General features: G+C 48.2%; 1 protein-coding gene across 1 annotated transcript in view; it reads right to left on the bottom strand.

Moving 5' to 3' along the window:
- The window catches only part of LOC140395576 (transcription factor MafG), a 61735-nt gene extending 40588 nt beyond the window's left edge, over positions 1-21147 (bottom strand). The window contains exon 1 of the mRNA XM_072483528.1: positions 21009-21147. The gene's annotated coding sequence lies outside the window, so the exon portion shown is untranslated. The remainder of the gene's footprint in view (positions 1-21008) is intronic.
- Positions 21148-26212: the final 5065 nt, after the last annotated feature.

The following is a 26212-nucleotide window of genomic DNA, read 5'->3' as shown; positions in this document are numbered from 1 at the left end:
AGGGCAGTGGGCTTGTGTCTGTGGCTGAAAGTTGCTCAGCGGTTACCCTGGTTATTTCACAAGGGACCATAGGCGCAGCATCATCACTTTCTATCAAGATATCATTCAAAGGAAGTAGAGCTCAGAATGGGCGGATCAGGTCTCGCCCAAGATGTCTTTGAACCCAGGAGATGAACATTTGCACTCAACTCTTCAGGAAACAAAAATAAACTGGCGCAAGGGCAAGTTTCAATGTCTACTATTAGTAAAATAGTAGACATTTCTTCTATTATTGAGCTGGCCCTTATTTTCACAGAATTGTTACAGTGCAGTAGGAGGCCATTTGGCCCAGTGTGTCCGGTCACCATTGATGCATACGCGAATGAGTAAGATCCGATACTCATTCAAATTAACTGGTTTAAAATTACAGATGTTTGAAGCAGAGAAAAACATTCTACAAAATAAACCTTGGCTCTTACAATATTCTTCTTTCCCACAATGGCAGCTATGAAATCAGAAGATGCAGTCTATTTACTAATCTTTAGTAAATTTAACAAATAGAAAAAGTAAATCACAGAATGCAATCTAGACTACAATGTTACAGGTCATTCTGCAGAGCCTACAGACTGCCCGGAAATGATTTTCTACACAGTATCGCCATATTTTACAGCAGCTCTGTTGTATCTAGGCCAAGGAGAAATTAACTGGGGCAACTGCTTTCTCTCAATTCATATCAAGTGTGCAGGGAGTTGGAGAGCCCAGCAAAGCCCTTCGGTTCCCCTTCCCGGAGTCAGCCCTCTCGACTTCTTTTCACTCTGCCTAGCAACCAGATCCTGCATCCTAAAGTTATGCGACTGATTCATTTTTTAAAAAATTGTTCTGAAGAAAAGGCTCTTCTCAAAATACAGAGACAAGGCTGTGGGAGAGGGAAAATGAAACGTTTGTCTATTTATACATATGCCCAAGAAAATGCACCAAAAGGGATTGCTACTTAACTTTGCATATACGGTGTTGCCATTTGTAGCCTCCACCCTGCTAGAGCCTGGCACTTGCCCCTTCTCATCCCCAGGGAGTTTTCAATAAATAGCATTAAAAAGCAAAACGCTTGATGGAAGCATCTTGTTTTATCATGATTCATATTTGTTGGCAGGGGAGTGAGGGGAGAAAGGATAGGAAAAGGAAGTAGTAACGGTTTCTCAGCTTGGAAACAAGTGTTAAGTCAGTCAGAAATAATATGAGAGATTGCAGGGTAGATTGGCAGACAGTCCGACTAACCGCGTTTTTCTAATGCAGGGGACACAACTGGTGCTAAAGGTTTTTGCCACCCACTCACTGCCAACAGGGGCTCGAAGACTGATGCAAGCTGCAATAAAAAGCAATTCACATGGCAAAAGTAATACACACACACCAGGGAATATCTTGTCCGTGAATCCATTTGGATCAATCACCTATATTTTATTTACAGGGGAGGCTGATCAACTACCAATTTTTTCTTAAAATCTGTTTCTTCCCCCCAATCACCTGATTTGGGGCGAGCAGCCAAGATGATGGTTTGCTCTCAGACCACCATTAATACCCCCTGAAGTCATGAATCAAAGACCACCCACATCATCCACAACGCCTGGTCTGCTCTGAGGTACAAAGCATTAAAGTTGTTCATCCTCTCCAAACTTTGAAATGAAACCCTCAATAGACTTTTAAGGAAATGATATTTCCAACTAGAAAATAACCCATTCTTCTATTCAAATACACAGAATTAAGATGTGGTTAATCACAGATGATTTTAGCATTTGCTGGAATTGTCCTTGTAGCTTTTAGATTTGTACTGCAGTGGGAAATAATGCAATGATTAAGATACGTTGTTCATTCTCAGTGCGCTTTGGGTACAATTTAGCTAGCTCGTGCTTTCAGTGTCTGCTGAAAGTGCAGGATGCAAGATTCATGCCTGTTGATTCTTTTTTTCCCCCCCCTGCCACATTGTCAAGAAAGAACACCGAGATATACTTGAGATAAAGGAGACAGAACAATAGCCCAGTTGAGTAATGACATGTTTAATCCCACCTCCCTCTGTTCCCGCCCTGTACCTGCCCCGGGAAAAATAATTCTCCCAATTTGCTTACAACGGCACCTCAGAATATCGAGCCTGCGGCCCTCCCCTTAACCAAGGCATTTCTGCAGTTGCTACGTTGCAACCACACCCTCACCTCCACCTTGAACACCTTAGTTTCCATTGAAACCATTAATCTTCCACCTTGGGCATTGTCTTGGGGCGAGCCTGCCCCCCCCCCCCCCGCCGAGAAGGCCACCCTTAAATTCCTCCAAACCAGGCTTCTGGCCTGCCACAGTACCAAAACGACTCTTATATCAGAGTCAGAATTTATATCTTATCCAACTGTGACCAAAGCAAACTTCCACTCATCCTTCACAACCTGCCTGCAGCCTTTAACCAGGCCATCCACCTCCAGCGTCTCTCAATCAACTAACTGGGTGGGACTGCACACACCCGGTTCCATTCTTATTTAGCCAGTCATAGGCAGAGAATTGCCTACAATGACTTCTCTTCCCTCTCCCCTCATTGGAGGACACCACTAGGTTCTATCCTTGGCCCATTCCGATTTCTCATACATATGAAATGAAAAATGAAATGAAATGAAAATCGCTTGTCACAAGTAGGCTTCAAATGAAAAGCCCCTAGTCGCCACCTTCCGGCGTCTGTTCAGGGAGGCTGGTACGGGAATTGAACCGTGCTGCTGGCCTGCCTTGGTCTGCTTTCACAGCCAGCGATTTGGCCCGGTGCTAAACAGACTCAATTAGGTTCCACACCCAAGTGGACAGCACCCAGCTCTACCTCATCCCCAGCTCCCTCTTCAACCCCTCAAATCTCCAGCTGCTTGTTCAACATCCAATCCTGGGTGCGCAGACGTTTCCTCCAATTAAGTATTGGGGAGACCAAAACCATTGTCTTCAGGCCTCACCACAAACTATTTCCTATAAACACCATCTCTATTCCTCTCCTTATGTGGAAGGCGGCACAGTAGCCAAGGGGCAGCACGGTAGCACAGTGGTTAGCACTGTTGCTTCACAGTGTCAGGGTCACAGGTTCGATTCCCGGCTTCCGTCTATGCGGAGCGTGCACGTTCTCTCGGTGGGTTTCCTCCGGGAGCTCTGGTTTCCTCCCACAGTCCCGAAAAAAGTGCTGTTACGTAATTTGGACATTCTGAATTCTCCCTCAGTATACCCGAACAGGCGCCGGAGTGTGGGGATTGTAGCAGAGTGTGCGACTAGGGGATTTTCACAGTAACTTCAATGCAAGCCTACTTGTGACACTAATAAAGATTATTATTATTGTGACAATGCTCAGATGAAGTGTTTTTGAACAATTTTCAGTAATAAAAAGGAACTATATAAATGCAACTTGTTTTTAAAATGGTAAACAGATTACCAACCAGCAGGTTTTGTAGGGACTACCACAGTTCTGCAGGTCTTGTTCAAAGTAACACTGGCCATGCCATAACAAACCAGCCAGGTTTGAATGCATGACTAGAGACCGATAAAGATCTTGACCTTTCCTTAAATTTGTAGAGCTAGGATCAAAAGGATTGGAAGTTTAAATCTTTTATCCAGAGGGGCAACTGAGTAGTTCTTTTATTTTTATGGATATCTGCTACTTAAGAAACATTGCATGCAAAGACTGAGCCAAACACAATTGAAGTATTATGTTGCAAACCATGTTTGGTTGTCAAGATTCTCCAATTCTCTCACATGGCGAAAAAGCTCAACAATGGGATTGTTGACTCGCACAGCAGTTCACATCCAGGGGAGAGATGGCAATACTAACAGCATAAACAATGCACAAATCACAGCCCAAGCTCAAAGATCCAATGGAACAGTGCAATCGACAAGAAAAAGATGGCAATCACAAGAAACAAGCTAGCACCAACTCAGGGTATTTCAGTATACCACACGGCGCATCAGTAGACACAAAATTAAGTCAGCAGACTAAAGCTAGTCATGTTCAGAATCTGGTACAAGGGTCGAGGGTGCCTTCACTGCGTGCAAATTAAAAAGCGCTCCATGGCTGAAATGGGACACCAGCAAAGTACATACTGACTAGGATGCCTATACCTCTGTAAAAATAGGACATTGCAGCTTTGAGAAGTAGGTCAAGGTGCTTCTACATTTGAATATCAAAAGAGCACAGGCGACTCCTAAATGTGCTTCTGATGAAAAAACAGAAAATGGGATCGGTGTGCGTGAATGTAAGGGGAAGAAAATAAAGTCACATCGCAGGCTGCAGTATTACGTTTTGCACAGACTTCCAACACATTTTTAAATAAACGAACAAGATCTCAATTAAATTAGAACAATATGCTCTCATGTAAGGCAATGAATAGAAGGATGTGATAGATTGAGTGAGTGGACAAATATCTGGCAGGTGGAATGTAATGTGGGAAAATATGAAGTTGTTCACTCTGGCAGGGATAATTACTTAAACTGAGAACGACTGCAGAATTCGGAGGTCCAGCGGGATCGGGGTGTTCTGGCGCACGATAGGTTGGGATTGGAGGGATTGGAAGGCTGAGGGGTGGCTTGATGAAAGCGTACAAGATCTTGAATGGTCATGACGAGGTGGATATAGAAAGGGCATTTCCTCTTGTGGAAGAGTCCAGAATGAGGGGTACTGCTTTAAAAATAGGGGGGGGGGGGTCGCCCTTTCCGGACAGAGATGAAGAGAATTCTTCTCTCAGAGGGTTGCGTGCCTTTGGAACTCTCTGCTTCAGAAGGCGACGGGGGTATTTGAAGATTTTTGTCAAGCAAAGGAATCTAAGGTGATTAGGAGTAGATGGGAATGTGGAATTCAAAACACAAACAGATCAATTGTGATCTTATTGAATGGTGGAGTAAGCTCAAGGGGCCGAATGGCCTACTTTGCTCCGATTTCAAATGTTCGTAATTAACAAAACCATGTGAAGGCATTTTCCCAGCCTCCTTGAAGCTTAGGGAAAAAGCTAATGATTTGAGTCAGGTTTTAAATGACATCAAACCAAAGCAGACACCGGCCCAAATGAGCTTCCATATTCACCAAAACTGCCAACTTATGCACAGGTATAAGAAAAGTTTGACTTTTTCTTTCAAACTTCAGCGAAAAGAACCAGTTCAATAGAAGCTTGGTGAGACCACACCTGGTATATTGTGTTCAGTTTTTGTCTCCTTACCCAAAGGAACATAGAACATACAGTGCAGAAGGAGGACATTCGGCCCATCGCGTCTGCACCGACCCACTTAAGCCCTCACTTCCACCCTATCCCCCTAACCCAATAACCCCATCTAACCTTTTTTGGGGGGCACTAAGGGCAATTTAGCAAGGCCAATCCACCTAACCTGCACGTCTTTGGACTGTGGGAGGAAGCCGGAGTACCCGGAGGAAACCCACGCAGACACGGGGAGAAAGTGCAGACTCCGCACAGACAGTGACCCAGCAGGGAATCGAACCTGGGACCCTGGAGCTGTGAAGCCACAGTGCTAACCACTATGCTACCATGCTACACTGACCATAGAGAGAATGCAACAAAGGTTCAGCAGACGAATTCATGGGACAGCGGGAGTGTCTTCTGATTTGAGGAGATTGAGCCTATATTCTCCAGAAGTTAGAAGAATGAGAGATGATCACAAGTGAACAAAATTCTTAAGAGCTTGGAGGCAGGAAGAATGGTTCCCCTGGTTTGGGGAGGGGGGTGCGTCTAGAACCAAGGGCCACAGTCTCAGAATAAGAGGTCGGCCATTTTGGACCAAGATGTGGAGGAAATCTTCAGTAAGGGAGGTTGATGAATGTTTGGAATTCCCTACCCCAAAGGCTGTGGAGGCTGAACCACCGAGTATGTTTAAAGCAGAGGTTGATCGATTTCTAGATACCAATGATATCAAGAGGTACAGGAATACTGCGGGAAGATGGCGTGGAGGTAGAAGATCGGCCATCATCCTGTTAAATGGCAGAGCAGGATCTAGGGGTAGAATGGCCTCTCCCATACGAGAGAAACTTTATGTTGCATGTAAAAAGTGAATTATGATGATCTGGAATACATTGACCAAAAAGGTGGTGGAACCAGATTGAATAGTAACTTTCAAAAAGTGAACTGGATGTCTACTGAAAGGAAAATTTGTAGAGCAACGGGGGCAGAGAGAGCAGGATTAAATAGATATCTCCTTGAAAAAATGACAGGAACAAAGAGGCCAAATGGTCCCCTTTTGATGCTGGAGAATTCCAGGAACTCACTGGATGGCAAGGTTACCATGAGCAAAACAGGTTGCTGAAAACCAAGGATACATTAGGTACATGCAGCACTATTGTACCTCCCCTCCGAAGTAGAGCAAATTTGGTGGCTCCCATTGAGAGTTTCAAAGTTAACTTTTACAATTGCAGGAAGGTGTGTAGCCGTTCACGTGAATGCTTGAGGATAAGGGCCTAACCACTTAACACTCCTTTAACTGTCTGATGTAACTACTGATGTGCAAAATCATTTGCCAACTGAAATGCAGCGATCATACAAGTTGACTATGGTAATAAACCCTGACCAAACGTGTGGAGATTGTGCCAATTTTCAAGAATGGATTGTAACATTGTTAAAAAAATTGAAACCATTAGGTTTCATTTGTGGAGAATTAGATAACTGATCACACGATTGGGTTTCTTTTTCCAGACACCAACATGGACTATAGGCTCCATGAGCTAACTTGAAAAGGTACTGTAGCCAACACCAACAATCTGTGCGAAAGGGACACCCTCATTATTAATATTCTTCAAACACCAGAGTCTGAAACTTCAGCTGCACGGGGCTCCATGGAGTCAATGGATGCGGGTCAAGAAGCTACCTGAAAGTAACGTAGCGTGGATCAGTGTCAAATCTTTTCAAGTCACATTTGGAAGAAATAACTATTCTCCAAATGGAATTTTCAAAATATCAAGATCTCTGGTGGCACAGTGGTTAGCACTGCTGCCTCACACCTCCAGGGTCCCAGGTTCAATTCCGGACTCAGGTGACTGTATGGAATTTGCACATTCTTCCAGTGTCTGCTTGGGTTTCCTCCGGATGCTCCGGTTTCCTCTCTCAGTCCAGTTAGGTGGATTGGCCATGCTAAATTGTCCCTTAATGTCCAAAAGATTAGGTGGGGTTACGGGCAAAGGGTGGATGTGTGGACCTAGGTAGGGTGCTCCTTCGGAGGGTCGATGCAGTCTCGATGGGCCAAATGGCCTCCTTCTGCACTGTAGGAATTCTATCCAAATACTTGTGTGTGGTGCTGTTGCAGCTTAAATTGCATCACACTGTCAGAATGTTTCTAAGAACACTGCTGTTACCGCCACTATCTCAACCGTTCAAACCAAAATATTGCCAGAAACAAGTCAAACAATTGCATTGGCCTTGTTTTGTATCACGTTACAAAAAGAGATAATCATGGGTATTTAACATTAAAAGTGCTCATGAGGCTATGAAAAAGACTTGGCCATAAGTGCGGACGACAGAGTGAAAATATGCAGTACCTTCAGGAACCATATCCTCATTTCCTTTACGTTCACGGTACACCAACAAACATTACTTCCTTTTCTGCTCTTCAGTTACTGAAGCAATAGCGTTACTCAGAAATAAAATCAGATTACCAAGTGAATTAATTAAAGCAACGGGGGTATATTTACACAGTTTGACTGAATATAATTTGCATTTATATAGCACCTTTCACAACCTCAGGACTTCACAGCAAGTGGAATGGTTTTGAAATCTAGTCAACCTGCTGTGATGTAGGAAATGGTGGTGGTCAGCAAAATACCACAAGCAGCAAAGAGACAAATGACCAGATAATCTGTTTTAATGGTGATGTGGGCCGAGGGATAAATATTGGAAATTCCCTTCTCATGGGACTATTTCGAAGAACAGCAAGTATCCTGACCAATATTTATCCCTTGACCTGTGTTACCTCAACAGATTATTTGGTCATAATCGTAACACTGTTTGTGGGAGTCTGCTGTGCACAAATTGGATTGCCACATTTCCTACATGACCACAGTGAACATACTTCAAAGTACTTCATTGGCTATGAAGTGCTCATGCGCGCCCCTAGGTTGCGGAAGGCGCTACATAAATCAAAGTTCTTCCCTGTCTCTTGGTACCGTGGCTGCTTTTATACCCACCAGAGAGAGCAGGTACAGCCTGGCTGAATGCTTTTTCAAAATGGCACCGCCTACTCTACAGCCCTCCTCAGCACAACACAGAAGATTCAGCCTAGATTTTATGCTCAAGTTTTTTTCTTTTTTTTTTTAAATTTAGAGTATCCAATTCATTTTTTCCAATTAAGGGGCAATGTAGCGTGGCCAATTCACCTAGCCTGCCCATATTTGTGTTGTGGGGCGAAGCACACGCAAACACGGGAAAATGTGCAAACTCCACACGGACAGTGACCCAGAGCCGGGATCGAACCTGGGACCTTGGCACCGTGAGGCAGCAGGGCTAACCCACTGCGCCACCTTATCTTCAAGTTCTTGACTGGGACAGTTAAAGGGGCATTAAGGGATCTCGCGAGGCATTGTGAGCCAGGTCGATCCCGGGAGCGGGGTCTCCTGGCTTTCACCGGCCACGCTGCGCCATGGCAAGGTGCTTTTCCGGCGCAGGGTGGTGGGAAGACAGTACCCATAGCCTTGGCTCAACTGAATAATCAATTTTTAATGAAGAGAAGATGACACACACCTTCCAAAAGAAAGAAATTTTGAAGGCAGTTAGTTGCATGACAAAATGCACCTATTCCGTAGCAAAGGATGTGGCCCTCCCAACGTTCCTGAACAAATACGAGAAGTGAAATCTCAGATCAGCTAACTGTAATGGCAACGTCTAGATTCTCAGTCTGACAGTTTTTTATGCATGGAAAGCAAAATCATCGTGAACCATTATCTGCCATTGAAGATTTGCTCATCTTCCTTTAGCTTTGCAAGTGAACATAAACGGACATGGATTTGCACAGGAACTAGGAACAGGAGCAGGAGTATTTTGTACTTGCAAGAAGGGCATATCCACACCGAGCGGAGTGAAATCATTCAGATTTATTTCAGGAGCTTTAGGCACACCCCACTCGGCAATACCCAACCAAGGCTTTACACCGGAAATGTTCAAATCGGTCTGGCACCCCCCTTAGCGTCGAAGCACATATTCCCCCAAGGATTCCGGGAATACAAGATCCCCAACGTCGTAAGTCTCGTAAGGATAGAGGTTATGACAAGCCATGCAGCCCCTGTGTCGCCCGCCATTCAATGAGATCATGGCCAACATTACTTTCTCACCATGTGGTACAAATACATCGAGAAATTACCTAGAGTTAAGCAGTCACATTGCAAAGACATTCTGAATCATCTACAAAATGCAATAACTCATAAAATTTAGAGTACCCAATTCATTTTTTCCAACTAAGGGGCAAGTTAGCATAGCCAATCTACCTAACCTGCACATCTTTGGGTTGTGGGGGCGAAACCCACGCAAACACAGGGAGAATGTGCAAACTCCACACGGACAGTGACCCAGAGCCGGGATCGAACCTGGGACCTCGGCGCCGTGGCAATAACTCAATTTTAACCAGCCTATGAAAAATAGACAGTCGCACTATACCCAGTAATCTAGATACAAATACCAGCAATGCGCATCGCAGCAAACCTGTTTCCTGCACGCCTAAAAACACTGCTCTGTGAACACTACACATCTCCATCCTCAAAATGAAGCTGCCCTTTTCCTGGTCTTTAGGAAAGGTTCAATCCACACGAATGACCTCATCTTGAAAGTGCCAAATGCCAGGCGGGCTGGTACCATGATCCATTCGATTTCAGGAGACACAACAGTGCAGTAAGCAAATAGAAAGATGGGACAGGCTTCCGGTGGCGGCTATGAAGGAATAAGTCGCACATTTGGTGTCTCCTGCTCTGGTCAGACTTTTGGACCTTTCCCCCATTTTTCTACCGGACTTGAATTGTAAAACGGATGTCAGTGGCAATTGTTTACTAAATTCCCACTTTGGTGCATGGAGAGAAGGACTAGAAGTGGTCGTAAGGGCAGAAACAAAAAGATAGAGAAGGCTTGGGCTGTAGCAGCATGGCGGAGGTTCGGACCTCTGGCTTGTCGACCCAGCAGTCTATGGAGCAGCTGATGCAAGTCATTCAGGAAGGCTTTGCTGCGCAGAAACAGGACTGCTTGGAGCATAGATTAGACGCCCAGGATTGGGCGATCCAGAAGGTGGAGAAGGCGCTGGCTGAGTAGGAGGAACATCAGACTGCGGTGGAGCTGGAGGTGGTGTTGCTGAGGGACCAGCAGAAGAAGCTCCCGGAGAAGGTGGAGGACCTAGAAAATAGATCCCGCCGGCAGAACCTAAGAATCGTCGGGCTCCCGGAGGGGTCCGAAGGCTGGGGCATACATTGCAGACATGTTTGTGAAGCTGCTGGGGGATGGGGCATTCTCCCGGCCCTTGGGAGGTGGATAGGGCTCACACAGCACTCGCGAGGAAGCCGCGAATGGGAGACCAGCCCAAGGGCAATGGTGGTGAGATTCCACAGGTTCTCGGATAAGGAGCGCATTCTACAGAGGGCCAAGCAGACATGGAGCTGTAAATGGGACAACAGCATCCTGCGGGTTTACCAGGACCTGAGTGTAGAGGGGGCCAGGAGGAGAGCAGGCTTCAACCAGGTCAGGTCGATCCTTTTTAAGAAAAAGGTGAAGTTTGGACTGTTATACCCAGCCCGTCTCTGGGTCACGCATGAGGATCAGCACTTCTACTTCGAACCGCCTGAGGACGCGTTGGATTTTGCGAAAAAGAAAGGGCTGGTGATGGATTGAGAACTTTTGAACTTGGCTGCAACGTTCATGTTTTTGTTTTTTCTTTTTGTTTCTCTGTTTTTGTAAAAGGTTTCTCATTTTGCGTTTCATGGAAGATATTTGTGATGCCGTTTGCATTGATTTGGAACCAGCAGTAGAGCTGAGTGAGTTAAGGTTTTCATTTGCACTGTTGGGGGATGGAGGTGTGCTTGTTTTGATCTTGGTGTTTTTCTGTTGGGCAATTGTGTGGGGATTGTTTAATGTTGGAGTTTGTTTGTATGAGCGGGGGGGGGGGGGGTGTGAGAGGGAACAATAGGTGGGAGGCTACCTGGCGCCGGGGATGGGGGCCACCAAGCTAGCTGGGCGAGCTAGCTCTCGGAAGCGTGTGGGGTGTGTGCATATGTTTGGTTTAGTAAAGGGGTTGGGATACAGGGTGTTGTTACTGGGGGGGGGGGGGGGGGGGGGGGTGAATGTTCTGCTGGCGAGGGAGGGACTTGGGCCGAGGGACAGAAAGGATGTTGGGGCGGGGGCTGCCTGGGGATGGACTGGTGGAGGTGCGGAGCACGGGCTGGAGGCAGGCCTAAAAAGGGGGATGGCTGATTGGCGGAGAGGGGGGGGGGGGGCAATGAGCCCCCCAACTAGGCTGATCACCTGGAATGTTCAAGGGTTAAATGGGCCGGTCAAAAGGGCACGCGTGTTCGGGCATCTTAGGGGATTGAAGGCGGACGTGGTAATGTTGCAGGAGACGCACCTTAAGAGTAACTGACCAGGTTAGACTGAGGAAAGGCTGGATCACTCAGGCCTCTCACTCGGAACTAGATTCAAACACTAGAGGGGACGCGATCCTGATCAATAAGCGGGTAGTGTTTGAGGCGGGTAGTATAGTCTCGGACGTGGGAGGTCGGTACGTTATGGTCAGTGGTATGCTCGAGGAGGTGCAGGTGGTATTAGTAAATGTGTATGCGCCAAATTGGGATGATGTGGAGTTCATAAAGATGATGCTGGGGAAGATACCGGACCTGGACTCGCACAGGTTGGTCATGGGAGGGGACTTCAACAACGTTATGGAGCCTGGCTTGGACCGGTCAAGCTCAAAAACGGGCAGGGTGCCAGCAATGGCAAAGGAACTAAGAGGGTTCATGAAGCTGATGGGGGGGGGGGTGGTGGTGGACATGGGGTTCTCGGCGATTACAATCTCAGACCATGCTACGCACTGGGTTGACCTGCAGGTTAGTAAAGACAGTAACCAGCGCCCGCAATGGAGGTTAGGTGTGGGACTTTTGGCTGACGAAGGGGTGTGCGAGCGGCTGAGGAAATGTATTCAGAACTCCCTGCAGGTCAACGACACGGGGGAAATTTCAGCAGTGGTGGTGTGGGAAGCACTGAAGGCGGTGGTAAGGGGGGAGCCGATCTCGATCCGGGCCCATAGGGAGAAGGTAGACAGGGCGGAGATGGACCGACTGGTAAAGGAGTTACTACAGATCGATAGGAGGTATGCGGAGACCCCAGAGGCAGGGCTTTTAAGGGAACGGTGGAGGTTACAGGCGGAGTTTAGCTGGCCACAGGGAGGACAGTGGAGCAGCTGAGAAAGGCGAGGGGGGCGATCTATGAGCATGGAGAGAAGGCCAGCAGAATGCTTGCACAGCAGCTTAGGAAGAGGGAGGCAGCTAGGGAGATAGGGAAAGTAAAGGGAAAGTAAAGGAAGGAGACGGGAACCTGGTTGGTGATTCAGTCGGGGTGAATAAGGCATTTAGGGATTTTTACAGCAGGCTGTACTGGTCGGAACCCCCTATGGGGCCGGAGGGGTTGGGGCACTTCTTGGAGGGGCTGAATTTCCCAAAGGTGGACAGGGAGCGGGTAGAAGGGCTGGGGGCCCCAATCGGGCTGGAGGAGATAGTGGAGGGCTTGAAGGCCATGCAGGCGGGTAAAGCCCCGGGGCCGGACAGGTACACAGTGGAGTTCTTGGGGATATTGGGGCCGGTGTTGTTGAGGATGTTCAATGAGGCAGGGGAAAGAGGTGTGCTGCCCCCGACGATGTCACAGGCAACGATTTTGCTGATACTTATGCGGGACAAGAACCCGGAGTTATGTGGGTCCTACAGGCCGATCTCCCTGTTGAATGTAGATGCCAAGTTGCTGGCCAAAATCTTGTCCTCCAGGATCGAGGATTGTGTTCCAGACATGTTTGTTAAGGGCAAGCAGCCAATGTAAGAAGGCTGTTAAATGTGATCATGATGCCCCCGGAAGGTAGGGAGGTGGGGTTAGTGATCACAATGGATGCAGAAAAGGCTTTTGATCGGGTAGAATGGAATTATCTGTGGGAGGTACTGGGACGGTTCGGATTGGGCGGGGCTTTATCGACTGGGTCAGGTTACTGTATCAGGCTCCTGTGGCAAGTGTACGGACGAATAGGACAACATCGGACTATTTTAGACTGCACCAGGGGACGAGACAGGGATGCCCTCTCTCCCCACTTTTGTTTGCGCTGGCTCTCGAGCCGTTGGCAATTGTTCTGAGAGCCTCGAGGGGCTGGAGCGGACTGGTCCGGGGGGGTGGGGGTGGGGGGGGGGTGGAACACAGGGTTTCACTCTATGCGGATGACCAGCTTCTGTACGTTTCGGACTCAATAGTGGGGATGGAAGAAATCTGGTGGACTCTAGGGGTATTTGGCCGGTTTTCAGGGTATAAGCTTAATATGGGAAAGAGTGAGATGTTTGTGGTCCAGGCGAGGGGAGAGGAGAGGCGACTGGGAGAGCTGCCGTTTAGGTTAGTAAAGGGAAGCTTTAGGTACCTAGGCATCCAAGTGGCGCAGGAATGGGACCGGCTGCATAAATTAAATCTGGCCCGGCTGGTGGACCAAATGAAGGACGATTTTCGGAGATGGGACGCGCTTCCGTTGTCTCTGGCTGGGAGGGTGCAGACGGTGAAGATGACGGTCCTCCCGAGATTCCTATTTGTATTTCAGTGTCTCCCCATCTTTATTCCGCGGTCCTTTTTTAAGCAGGTCAACAGAGTGATCACGGGCTCCGTCTGGGCGGGCAAGACCCCGCGGGTAAGGAAGGTAATGCTTGAGCGGAGTTGGGGGGGGGGGGGGGGAAGAGAAAGAGAGCAGGCTGGCACTGCCAAATTTTAGCAACTATTATTGGGCGGCTAATATAGCCATGATAAGGAAGTGGGTGGTGGGGGAGGGGTCGGCATGGGTGCGTATGGAGGCGGCTTCATGTAAGGGGACAGTTTGGGGGCGTTGGTAACTGCGCCTCTGCTATTCCCACCGGCGCAGTACTCCACCAGCCCCCTGGTGGTGGCGGCCCTGAGAGTTTGGGGCCAGTGGAGACGGCATGTGGGAGCAGTGGGAGCATCGGTCTGGGCCCCAATCTGTGATAATCAGCGGTTTGCCCCGGGAAGTATGGACGGGGGGTTCCGGTTATGGCGGAGAGCGGGGATTGGGAGGATGGGGGATATGTTCATAGAGGGGAGCTTTCCGAGTATGAAGGCATTGGAGGAAAAGTTTGGGTTGGTGAGGAAAAACAAATTCAGGTATCTGCAGGTGCGGGACTGCCTTCGTAAACAGGTGTCAACCTTCCCGCTCCTACCGCTAAGGGAGATTCAGGACAGGGTAGTTTCCAGAGGGTGGGTAGGAGAAGGGAGCGTCTCGGACATTTATAAGGAGCTTATGGGGTCGGAGGCGACGCAGACCGAGGAGCTGAAGCACAAGTGGGAGGAGGAGCTGGGAGGAGAGATTGAGGATGGCCGATGGGCAGACGCATTGAGTAGAGTCAACGTGTCCGCAACATGTGCCAGGCCCAGCCTGATACAATTTAAAGTTGTTCACTGGGCTCACATGACAATGGCCCAGATGAGCAGATTCTTTGGGTTGGAGGACAGGTGTGCAAAATGTGCGGGAGGACTGGCAAACCATGCCCACATGTTTTGGACATGTCCAAAGCTTAGGGGAGTTTGGCAGGGGTTTCCGCACATCATGTCCACGGTGTTAAAAACAAGGATGACGCTGAGTCCAGAGGTGCCGATTTTCAGGGTGTCAGAAGATCCAGGAATCCAGGAGGAGAAAGAGGCAGATGCTCTGGCCTTTGCTTCCCTGGTAGCCCGGAGACGGATACTATTAGCATGGAGGGACTCAAAGCCCCCGAAGTCGGAGACCTGGCTATCGGACAAGGCTAGCTCTCTCTGTTTGGAGAAATCAAGTTTGCCTTGAGGGGGTCACTGTGGAGGTGGCAACCGTTCGTCAACTCTTTGCGGGAAATTAATTGTCAGCAGACAGGAGGGGGGAGGGAAAGTAGTAGTTTAGATTAGAGTAGGGGGTCAATAAGGGTGAGACCTGTATGAGAGGTAAATGGCTTTTGCACTATATTTATGGTTTCATGTATATTGTTTATTTTGCTGTTGTTACTATACCAAAAATACCTCAATAAAATGTTCATTTAAAAAAAAAGATGGAACAGAATAGAGCTGCATATTTGTGCAAAGGGCCAAGGCATTCTGGTGTACATATACCAACATTATCACATTCCAAAACCATTCATTCTTTTAGTGTAGATTACAGCACAGTGCCCGAGTAAGAACGGGTTGGTATTTGTTCAATTGTGTAATCCTGGTGAATCAGCAACTTCGCCTCATGAAAATGATTATATTGGCCATTTACTGTTCCAATACCACGCAAACAGAACCCATTTTCCTCCTTTGCAAAACCAACTTGAAAGCACAGTTGAGATTAAAGTATATTCCCAGCACAAATGCCAAATAAAATACCATTTGCCCTCGTAGTGAGGATTTAAAGATATTTCTCTTCCTTCCTCCCACACAAAGTTTAAGAAGGCAAGGAATCTAGCCTCCGTGGTTCTTCATGCAACCACAAGCAAGTAAAGGCAGCCAAATGCCTCCCCTCCCTGCTGTAGGAGAACGTTTGCATCTCTGTCTCTCCACGTGCCCCTCCACAGCTGAGATTGTGTGGGGGGTATATTGTAGAGGCAGAATTATCCAACTCGACACCTTTGGGAAAAAGCTAGAAAAAAATTACTAGGAAGTGTATTTCCATCTCAACTTACTTGACCAACATTCTCCAGTTACAGAAAATAAAAATCCAAAATAAACAGCCACCAACCCCACTACAAACACTTCCATTTTACTTCGGTACTCATTTTTCAACCTTGGACTTTCCCAGCGCTCCACAGCTTCCCATGGTGTGCCAATTTCTGACTTGGAAATATGGTACCGGAATGTTCGACAGCTGAAACCAAGTGGGGCGGTTGGCACATCCAGCGCCAGTCCCGATGAGAAAAGGACGTCAGCTCTGATGGTACGAGAGAAAAGGTCTGTCTGACATTGTACTATGTCTGGACAGAAAACTACCAGTGGGGCAGGGTCGCCAGAGTGGGAAGAGAAGTCGAAAGCATTTGCCTGACCCATCGAACAGCAAGGAATAAAGCAGGAATAAAGCCATACAGATATTATTCAGCAACTTCAACCCTCCATTTTCAGTTTTTAAATTTGTGAAATGAAATTCCAGGTTCACGATAGACCTTTCAGAAACTGTTTTTAAGCAAATAAAACAGAAAGGCCAAAAGCTTCGGAGGAAAAAGTTCCATTGGAGCATGCCACAGTCCACACACACACACACACAGACACACACAGCACATTTTTGGCATTCCAGACACAGCATCTATATTTCAAATTCAGGTAAAATAAATAGTAACGGCAGCTTTTTAAAAAAAAGCTGGAGGGCAACAGGAACCAGAAAAAGAGAACAAGCAGGCTGGGGAAATCCAGAAAACAAATGAACACAGTGAAGAGGAAGTCAAAATTCAACCCCCCACCCCCCCCCCCCCCCCCCCCACACACACACACACACACCACCATTCCCCACCCCCTGACAAAAAGCAAGCAGCAAAACTAAACATGTGCTATTTTTGCACTCGTAGTTGTATCTGTAGCACAAATGTGCAAAACCTCAGAAGAGAATTGTTATCTGCTGCTCAGGAAGGAAGGGCAAAGAGGCAGTTATCAGCTGCACACACAGACACACAAGTCGAAGTCTTGCACAGTGAACGTTAGCAGCAACAAGTGGATTTTATTTTATAGACACCAATCTTTTCAGACCCTTTTGCACTGCTTGTTCTAATTTGGAGCTCAACTGTCCAAAGAAATCAAGCAAAGGGTTTAAGTGCTTCAGTAGACAACTCTTTATGTAAACAAATGTTTTTATTTTTAAAAAAAGCAGTTACATGTGTTGGAAATCAGAAATAAAAAAATGCTAGAAATTCTCCACAGGTCAATCAGCATCTGTGGAGAGAGCAGATGGGTTAACCTTTCATGTTTGAACTCTCCGGTTCTGACAAAGCATCTACAGCTGAAATATTAAACTCTTGTTCTTGTCACAGATCCTGACTGACCTGTTGAGCATTTCATCGTTTCAACTTTTAAACACATGGTCATCAATATAGCATTACAGGACACACAGCTTTATTTCCAAATTGCAAGGATACTTCCAAAACAATATTTTTGACAAGATCAATAGATTTATGAAAGCATATTTATTTATTCACGCAACACATGGAATTTTGAATAATTACCCATCAGATCAAAGCATCGGATGTTAATGAGGAGACTTATTTCTAACAACCTCTCCAAAACTGTTCATCTTTAAAGATGCAAGTTCATGATGCCCAGAACGTGTTTTGTTTTGAAACTCTGCTCAGCAGCTGCATCCCTGTTTCCAAATTTTCAGTAGAGCTGAAACTTAAATAGTTTTCACTGTAACAATTTCTTACAAGCTTTGTTTGAACAGGAAACTGGTACACCAGGACCAGTGTTCAAGCACAACATTTAAAAGCCACTGTCCAGTCTCTTAACCAATTGTCTTGAAATGGTAAAAATGAGAGGGTTAATGCCCATACAGCACATCCCTAAAATATCAACTCTTTTCTTAAGATATCAACTCTCTTCTTAAGACCTCAAACAGAACTCCAGAATCTACCCATTGCTTACATTGTCTCCTGGAGGTTCTGCTTTTCTGCTCAACAACTTGTCGCTCTTTATTTTGTTTTTAAAGTTCACGCCAGTCAAATATATCATTGCATGAAAGAAGGCTCTTCTACCACAAGAAAAAGCTTCGATCACTATAACCGCTAGAATCTCAGTCACCAGATTTCATCAATGTCATTACAATTAGTCCTCCACAGAAATTGCATCCCTTGTCCTCGCAATTTGTTTCTCCTCCCTACAATGTTGAAACCAAGGTCTGCTGTACAGGCTTCTACTCCAACCTATCCTTCCCTGACAGGACCTCAAATGGTGGAAATTCTTAACTCCTTCCTTGCACCTGGAATTGAGGCATTTTAAACCCAAACCAGGCAGTATTATTTCCTGGTTTGCTTCATTTCATTTTGACTTTGATGGTATTCTGTGCAATGGGTCTCCGTCACCACCCCCCCCCAAACCCGTCACCGCCCCCCCCCCCCCCCCCAACCCCGTCACCCCCCACGCCCACACCCAATAAAAACCTGTACTCAACTTAGACTGCAAATCAGTGGTTGCGGCCTGTACTGTACAACCACATCGTGTTTACTGAATTTTAAGACGCTTGTTGTGTTTCTGCCTGGCTAACTGCGTCCACAGTAAGCCCAAAGTAATTGTGTAAAATGCAGCAATTTCTGAACTTTGAAAAACCTCCAACAAAATGTTGGAAATACTAATTTTAATAATAGGCAGAACATTTTTGTGTGGTGAAGTAGTAAGGGCGCAACTAAAACCAGGGGTTGAATCACCTTGCCCCGCAACCTCATGGAAATTAATTCCAGGCATTTGGCAAACATGCCTTGTTGTAATTGTACATATGTTGACAGTACAATCAGAATTCCAGCGTGTTACTGAAGGAAGGACTGAGATTTTGACATGAATATTGAGTAGCGAATCAGAGCCAAAATGCAGCAGCTTCCTCACCACACTACCAGTCTCACAACAGTCTATCCCACTCCAAAACTCTTAAATAAATGAACGATTATAGATCGAACAATTTTTGGTTAGAAATGCAATCAAAGCCTTTAAAAACACAGTTCATGCCAGTAACTTCAGATGAGGCAAGCACGGCCATTACTGATTTCCGAAACAACTTGTACAATTCAGCAATTCTACATTTTATCATCAAAAAGAATTATAGAGCATTGATTGTCAAGTCTCAACATAAAGGTTTACTTTGCATGGGGAGTTTTAAAATGGTTGTATGGAAGGGATATATTACTAGATGACATTTGATCTGTTGCTACCATAATTGATCAATTAAAAATCTGAGGATCCTTTCCCTTTGATAAAGTTAAACCTTTCTGCCAAGCACAGGTGAAGCAGTGGGATTCCTTCTGGGTGGACATACACAGCACTATAAACAGAGAACAGATATTTGGGACGTGTAACAAGGGTGTAATTCACTCAGTGAAAGGGATCATATCAAACTGATGAAATGACACTCATCCAATTTGCCACTGTAAGCAAAGTCCTTAGGTTGAATGACAGCTATTAACTCCCTCCTTAACACAGCGAGGTATTTTTAAGATATAAATATATATTTCTAAAATTGCACGTCTTTTATAGTTTGTAAATACAACTTAATTGCCAAAATGACTCAAAGAATTAATTAGCGAAAGGTGCTACACAAATTTTTAAAACTTGTTACAGCATGCTTTCACCCGCAGCTAATATAGCGCTGACCGATATCAGAAAGGCAGGATAATCTGTGAAATCACATCAAAATTCTTGCAAATAAAATGATATTACATGAATTCAACACACTGTAAACATCCATTACTAAACAGGTACAAATTTACCCTAATAAGCTACCTTTTCTGTTAAAGTGGAACACCATGGACTCACTTAACAGCTTCCTTGATGCTCTATGCTCCCATTTTTCTCACAATGGAGAACATCACTGCTCACCTTTACAGACAAATTTGAACTAAGAAGCAACTCTTCTGTACATCTGCAGGTGCATTCTTTATACGTGGCTTTTTGACAAGGCTATTTAAAGGAGCACCGTCCACACTAATGCCAGACTTTGGAGCCAGGCTGATAATTCAACAATTGGGTTGCATTCTTGCACTTCTCTCTGTTCCCATTCCAGATGATCAGCGAGAACCGAGAAATGAATCATCAATCATCACCCCCACAGCCCTCCCTTCCCCAAACCCCCACCACCACTCCCAAGGTCCACACATGTATTTATGGCAACTCTCATGACATTCTTATGAATCACAAGCCTTACTGTATCAGCAATGGAATACCACTTTTATACGCTCACTAACAAGAGCCGAGTCAGCAGGTTTAATCTGTACACATTTGTAGAATGTTTGGCCTTGTCCTGTTAAAACCCATCCATTGGTCCGTCTGTCGCAATTCCTTAACATTCACCCTGTATTTTTTCAAGGCAGAAAATAAACCTCGCTGCTCACTCTTCAGAAAGCAAAAATTATTGCTGACTTACTCTGAGCAGTCCCTCAGCCCCAGAATCACCCAATATAGATCTCACAATTGGCCCAGTCAGATGCACAAGGTCTCCAGTGTGTAAAAATCATACCAGTGCAATCACATTCCTATTACTGTCCTTTTAATATCCTAGTCCCCTTTCTGTCCAACACAAGATACCAGGCTGCTACCAGATGGTGTGCCCTGAGTCAGCAGCTTTGATATACACACACATATGTATATATTTCCAGTCAGGTGCTATCACATTTATACATTGTCTCATTATGAAACAGCCCTTTATCTGCTTTTAAGCACAAGGGTGATGGTAACTACTGTGTGTGTGTGTGTGTGTGTGTGTTGGGGGGACCCTGAGTCAGCACCTCCCTGTTCACACACATACATAAAGCATACAGACACATTATGATAGAAATGTAGAACGTGCTTGTGTGAAGTTAGGGCATTGCTCTCATTCTGAAGCAGTCTCATTCTCCTCTTCCTCTCCCCCCACCCCCCATTGCAGAGCCCAGTGTCCAGGCTCTCCCTGACTCAGGCTGCACTGACCCCGCTGATGAGTCAGCAGCTCTCTCTCTCTCTCTCTCCCTCCCTCTCTCTCTCTCTCTCATACACAAACACTCACACTCTCATTGCGTTTGCACACTCAGCAAAACAGCTCCCCTTTTCTGCCCCAATCACCCCGCCAAACCCCGCCATCGCCCCACTCACCGACTCCTGGGAATCTCTCCGACTCAGCGGCGCAGCTCCGGGGCAGGAATAGGCAGGGAGAGGGCCCGTTTTCCCCCCTTTCTGACAATTGAAGGAATTTCCCCCCCACACTCGTTGTTTGCGCTTGTGCCGAGGCCAGACGTCAGATGATGTTTTGTCATGTGGCTTCATTCATGAAGCTCTACGCAACGGGAAAACTTTTAAAGGCGCAGGCACAGCAGTGGCAGAGATTGTAAACCCCAACAGGAGTGGGCATGAGTGACCTTGTCAGCATTGCCCCTAACCCCATCTCACAGTGACACTGTCAGCATTGCCCCTAACCCCATCTCACAGTGACACTGTCAGCATTGCCCCTAACCCCATCTCAGAGTGACCCTGTCAGCATTGCCCCTAACCCCATCTCACAGTGACACTGTCAGCATTGCCCCTAACCCCACCTCAGAGTGACCCTGTCAGCATTGCCCCTAACCCCATCTCACAGTGACACTGTCAGCATTGCCCCTAACCCCATCTCAGAGTGACCTTGTCAGCATTGCCCCTAACCCCATCTCACAGTGACACTGTCAGCATTGCCCCTAACCCCATCTCAGAGTGACCCTGTCAGCATTGCCCCTAACCCCATCTCAGAGTGACCCTGTCAGCATTGCCCCTAACCCCATCTCAGAGTGACCATCAGCATTGCCCCTAACCCCATCTCAGAGTGACCCTGTCAGCATTGCCCCTAACCCCATCTCACAGTGACCCTGTCAGCATTGCCCCTAACCCCATCTCAGAGTGACCCTGTCAGCATTGCCCCTAACCCCTTCTCAGAGTGACCCTGTCAGCATTGCCCCTAACCCCATCTCAGAATGACCATCAGCATTGCCCCTAACCCCACCTCAGAGTGACCCTGTCAGCATTGCCCCGAACCCCATCTCAGAGTGACCCTGTCAGCATTGCCCCTAACCCCATCTCAGAGTGACCGTCAGCATTGCCCCCAACCCCATCTCAGAGTGACCCTGTCAGCATTGCCCCTAACCCTATCTCAGAGTGACCGTCAGCATTGCCCCTAACCCCATCTCAGAGTGACCCTGTCAGCATTGCCCCTAACCCCACCTCAGAGTGACCCTGTCAGCATTGCCCCGAAGCCCATCTCAGAGTAACCCTGTCAGCATTGCCCCTAACCCCATCTCAGAGTGACCCTGTCAGCATTGCCCCAAACCCCATCTCAGAGTGACCCTGTCAGCATTGCCCCTAACCCCATCTCAGAGTGACCCTGTCAGCATTGCCCCTAACCCCATCTCAGAGTGACCCTGTCAGCATTGCCCCTAACCCCATCTCAGAGTGACCCTGTCAGCATTGCCCCTAACACCATCTCAGAGTGACCCTGTCAGCATTGCCCCTAACCCCATCTCAGAGTGACCCTGTCAGCATTGCCCCTAACCCCATCTCAGAGTGACCCTGTCAGCATTGCCCCTAACCCCTTCTCAGAGTAACCCTGTCAGCATTGCCCCCAAACCCCATCTCAGAGTGACCATCAGCATTGCCCCTAACCCCATCTCAGAGTGACCCTGTCAGCATTGCCCCTAACCCCATCTCAGAGTGACCCTGCCAGCATTGCCCCTAACCCCTTCTCAGAGTAACCCTGTCAGCATTGCCCCTAAACCCATCTCAGAGTGACCCTGTCAGCATTGCCCTGAACCCCATCTCAGAGTGACCGTCAGCATTGCCCCTAACCCCATCTCAGAGTGACCCTGTCAGCATTGCCCCTAACCCCATCTCAGAGTGACCCTGTCAGCATTGCCCCTAACCCCATTTCAGAGTGACCGTCAGCATTGCTCCTAGCCCCATCTCAGAGTGACCCTGTCAGCATTGCCCCTCACCCCATCTCAGAGTGACCGTCAGCATTGCCGCGAACCCCATCTCAGGGTGACCGTCAGCATTGCCCCTAACCCCATCTCAGAGTGACCCTGTCAGCATTGCCCCTAACCCCATCTCAGAGTGACCCTGTCAGCATTGCCCCTAACCCCATCTCAGAGTGACCCTGTCAGCATTGCCCCTAACCCCATCTCAGAGTGACCCTGTCAGCATTGCCCCTAACCCTTTCTCAGAGTGACCCTGTCAGCATTGCCCCTAACCCCATCTCAGAGTGACCCTGTCAGCTTTGCCCCTAACACCATCTCAGAGTGACCGTGTCAGCATTGCCCCTAACCCCATCTCAGAGTGACCCTGTCAGCATTGCCCCTAACCCCATCTCAGAGTAACCCTGTCAGCATTGCCCCTAACCCCATCTCAGAGTGACCCTGTCAGCATTGCCCCGAACCCCATCTCAGAGTAACCGTCAGCATTGCCCCTAACCCCATCTCAGAGTGACCCTGTCAGCATTGCCCCTAACCCCATCTCAGAGTAACCCTGTCAGCATTGCCCCTAACCCCATCTCAGAGTGACCCTGTCAGCATTGCCCCGAACCCCATCTCAGAGTGACCCTGTCAGCATTGCCCCTAACCCCATCTCACAGTGACACTGTCAGCATTGCCCCTAACCCCATCTCAGAGTGACCTTGTCAGCATTGCCCCTAACCCCATCTCACAGTGACACTGTCAGCATTGCCCCTAACCCCATCTCAGAGTGACCCTGTCAGCATTGCCCCTAACCCCATCTCAGAGTGACCCTGTCAGCATTGCCCCTAACCCCATCTCAGAGTGACCATCAGCATTGCCCCTAACCCCATCTCAGAGTGACCCTGTCAGCATTGCCCCTAACCCCATCTCACAGTGACCCTGTCAGCATTGCCCCTAACCCCATCTCAGAGTGACCCTGTCAGCATTGCCCCTAACCCCTTCTCAGAGTGACCCTGTCAGCATTGCCCCTAACCCCATCTCAGAATGACCATCAGCATTGCCCCTAACCCCACCTCAGAGTGACCCTGTCAGCATTGCCCCGAACCCCATCTCAGAGTGACCCTGTCAGCATTGCCCCTAACCCCATCTCAGAGTGACCGTCAGCATTGCCCCCAACCCCATCTCAGAGTGACCCTGTCAGCATTGCCCCTAACCCTATCTCAGAGTGACCGTCAGCATTGCCCCTAACCCCATCTCAGAGTGACCCTGTCAGCATTGCCCCTAACCCCACCTCAGAGTGACCCTGTCAGCATTGCCCCGAAGCCCATCTCAGAGTAACCCTGTCAGCATTGCCCCTAACCCCATCTCAGAGTGACCCTGTCAGCATTGCCCCAAACCCCATCTCAGAGTGACCCTGTCAGCATTGCCCCTAACCCCATCTCAGAGTGACCCTGTCAGCATTGCCCCTAACCCCATCTCAGAGTGACCCTGTCAGCATTGCCCCTAACCCCATCTCAGAGTGACCCTGTCAGCATTGCCCCTAACACCATCTCAGAGTGACCCTGTCAGCATTGCCCCTAACCCCATCTCAGAGTGACCCTGTCAGCATTGCCCCTAACCCCATCTCAGAGTGACCCTGTCAGCATTGCCCCTAACCCCTTCTCAGAGTAACCCTGTCAGCATTGCCCCCAAACCCCATCTCAGAGTGACCATCAGCATTGCCCCTAACCCCATCTCAGAGTGACCCTGTCAGCATTGCCCCTAACCCCATCTCAGAGTGACCTTGCCAGCATTGCCCCTAACCCCTTCTCAGAGTAACCCTGTCAGCATTGCCCCTAAACCCATCTCAGAGTGACCCTGTCAGCATTGCCCTGAACCCCATCTCAGAGTGACCGTCAGCATTGCCCCTAACCCCATCTCAGAGTGACCCTGTCAGCATTGCCCCTAACCCCATCTCAGAGTGACCCTGTCAGCATTGCCCCTAACCCCATTTCAGAGTGACCGTCAGCATTGCTCCTAGCCCCATCTCAGAGTGACCCTGTCAGCATTGCCCCTCACCCCATCTCAGAGTGACCGTCAGCATTGCCGCGAACCCCATCTCAGGGTGACCGTCAGCATTGCCCCTAACCCCATCTCAGAGTGACCCTGTCAGCATTGCCCCTAACCCCATCTCAGAGTGACCCTGTCAGCATTGCCCCTAACCCCATCTCAGAGTGACCCTGTCAGCATTGCCCCTAACCCCATCTCAGAGTGACCCTGTCAGCATTGCCCCTAACCCTTTCTCAGAGTGACCCTGTCAGCATTGCCCCTAACCCCATCTCAGAGTGACCCTGTCAGCTTTGCCCCTAACACCATCTCAGAGTGACCCTGTCAGCATTGCCCCTAACCCCATCTCAGAGTGACCCTGTCAGCATTGCCCCTAACCCCATCTCAGAGTAACCCTGTCAGCATTGCCCCTAACCCCATCTCAGAGTGACCCTGTCAGCATTGCCCCGAACCCCATCTCAGAGTAACCGTCAGCATTGCCCCTAACCCCATCTCAGAGTGACCCTGTCAGCATTGCCCCTAACCCCATCTCAGAGTAACCCTGTCAGCATTGCCCCTAACCCCATCTCAGAGTGACCCTGTCAGCATTGCCCCGAACCCCATCTCAGAGTGACCCTGTCAGCATTGCCCCTAACCCCATCTCAGAGTGACCCTGTCAGCTTTGCCCCTAACACCATCTAAGAGTGACCCTGTCAGCATTGCCCCTAACCCCATCTCAGAGTGACCCTGTCAGCATTGCCCCTAACGCCATCTCAGAGTGACCCTGTCAGCATTGCCCCTAACCCCATTTCAGAGTGACCGTCAGCATTGCCCCTAACGCCATCTCAGAGTGACCCTGTCAGCATTGCCCCTAACCCCATCTCAGAGTGACCCTGTCAGCATTGCCCCTAACCCCATCTCAGAGTGACCCTGTCAGCATTGCCCCTAACCCCATCTCAGAGTGACCCTGTCAGCATTGCCCCTAACCCCATCTCAGAGTGACCCTGTCAGCATTGCCCCTCACCCCATCTCAGAGTGACCCTGTCAGCATTGCCCCTAACCCCATCTCAGAGTGACCCTGTCAGCATTGCCCCTCACCCCATCTCAGAGTGACCCTGTCAGCATTGCCCCTCACCCCATCTCAGAGTGACCCTGTCAGCATTGCCCCTAACCCCATCTCAGAGTGACCCTGTCAGCATTGCCCCTCACCCCATCTCAGAGTGACCCTGTCAGCATTGCCCCAAAGCCCATCTCAGAGTGACCCTGTCAGCATTGCCCCGAAGCCCATCTCAGAGTGACCCTGTCAGCATTGCCCCTAACCCCATCTCAGAGTGACCATCAGCTTTGCCCCTAACCCCA

Source organism: Scyliorhinus torazame, chromosome 18 (assembly GCF_047496885.1).
Source record: "Scyliorhinus torazame isolate Kashiwa2021f chromosome 18, sScyTor2.1, whole genome shotgun sequence".
NCBI lineage: Eukaryota > Metazoa > Chordata > Chondrichthyes > Carcharhiniformes > Scyliorhinidae > Scyliorhinus > Scyliorhinus torazame.
Note: the sequence above shows the minus strand (reverse complement) of the source record. Positions and strands in the feature narration are given on the sequence as shown.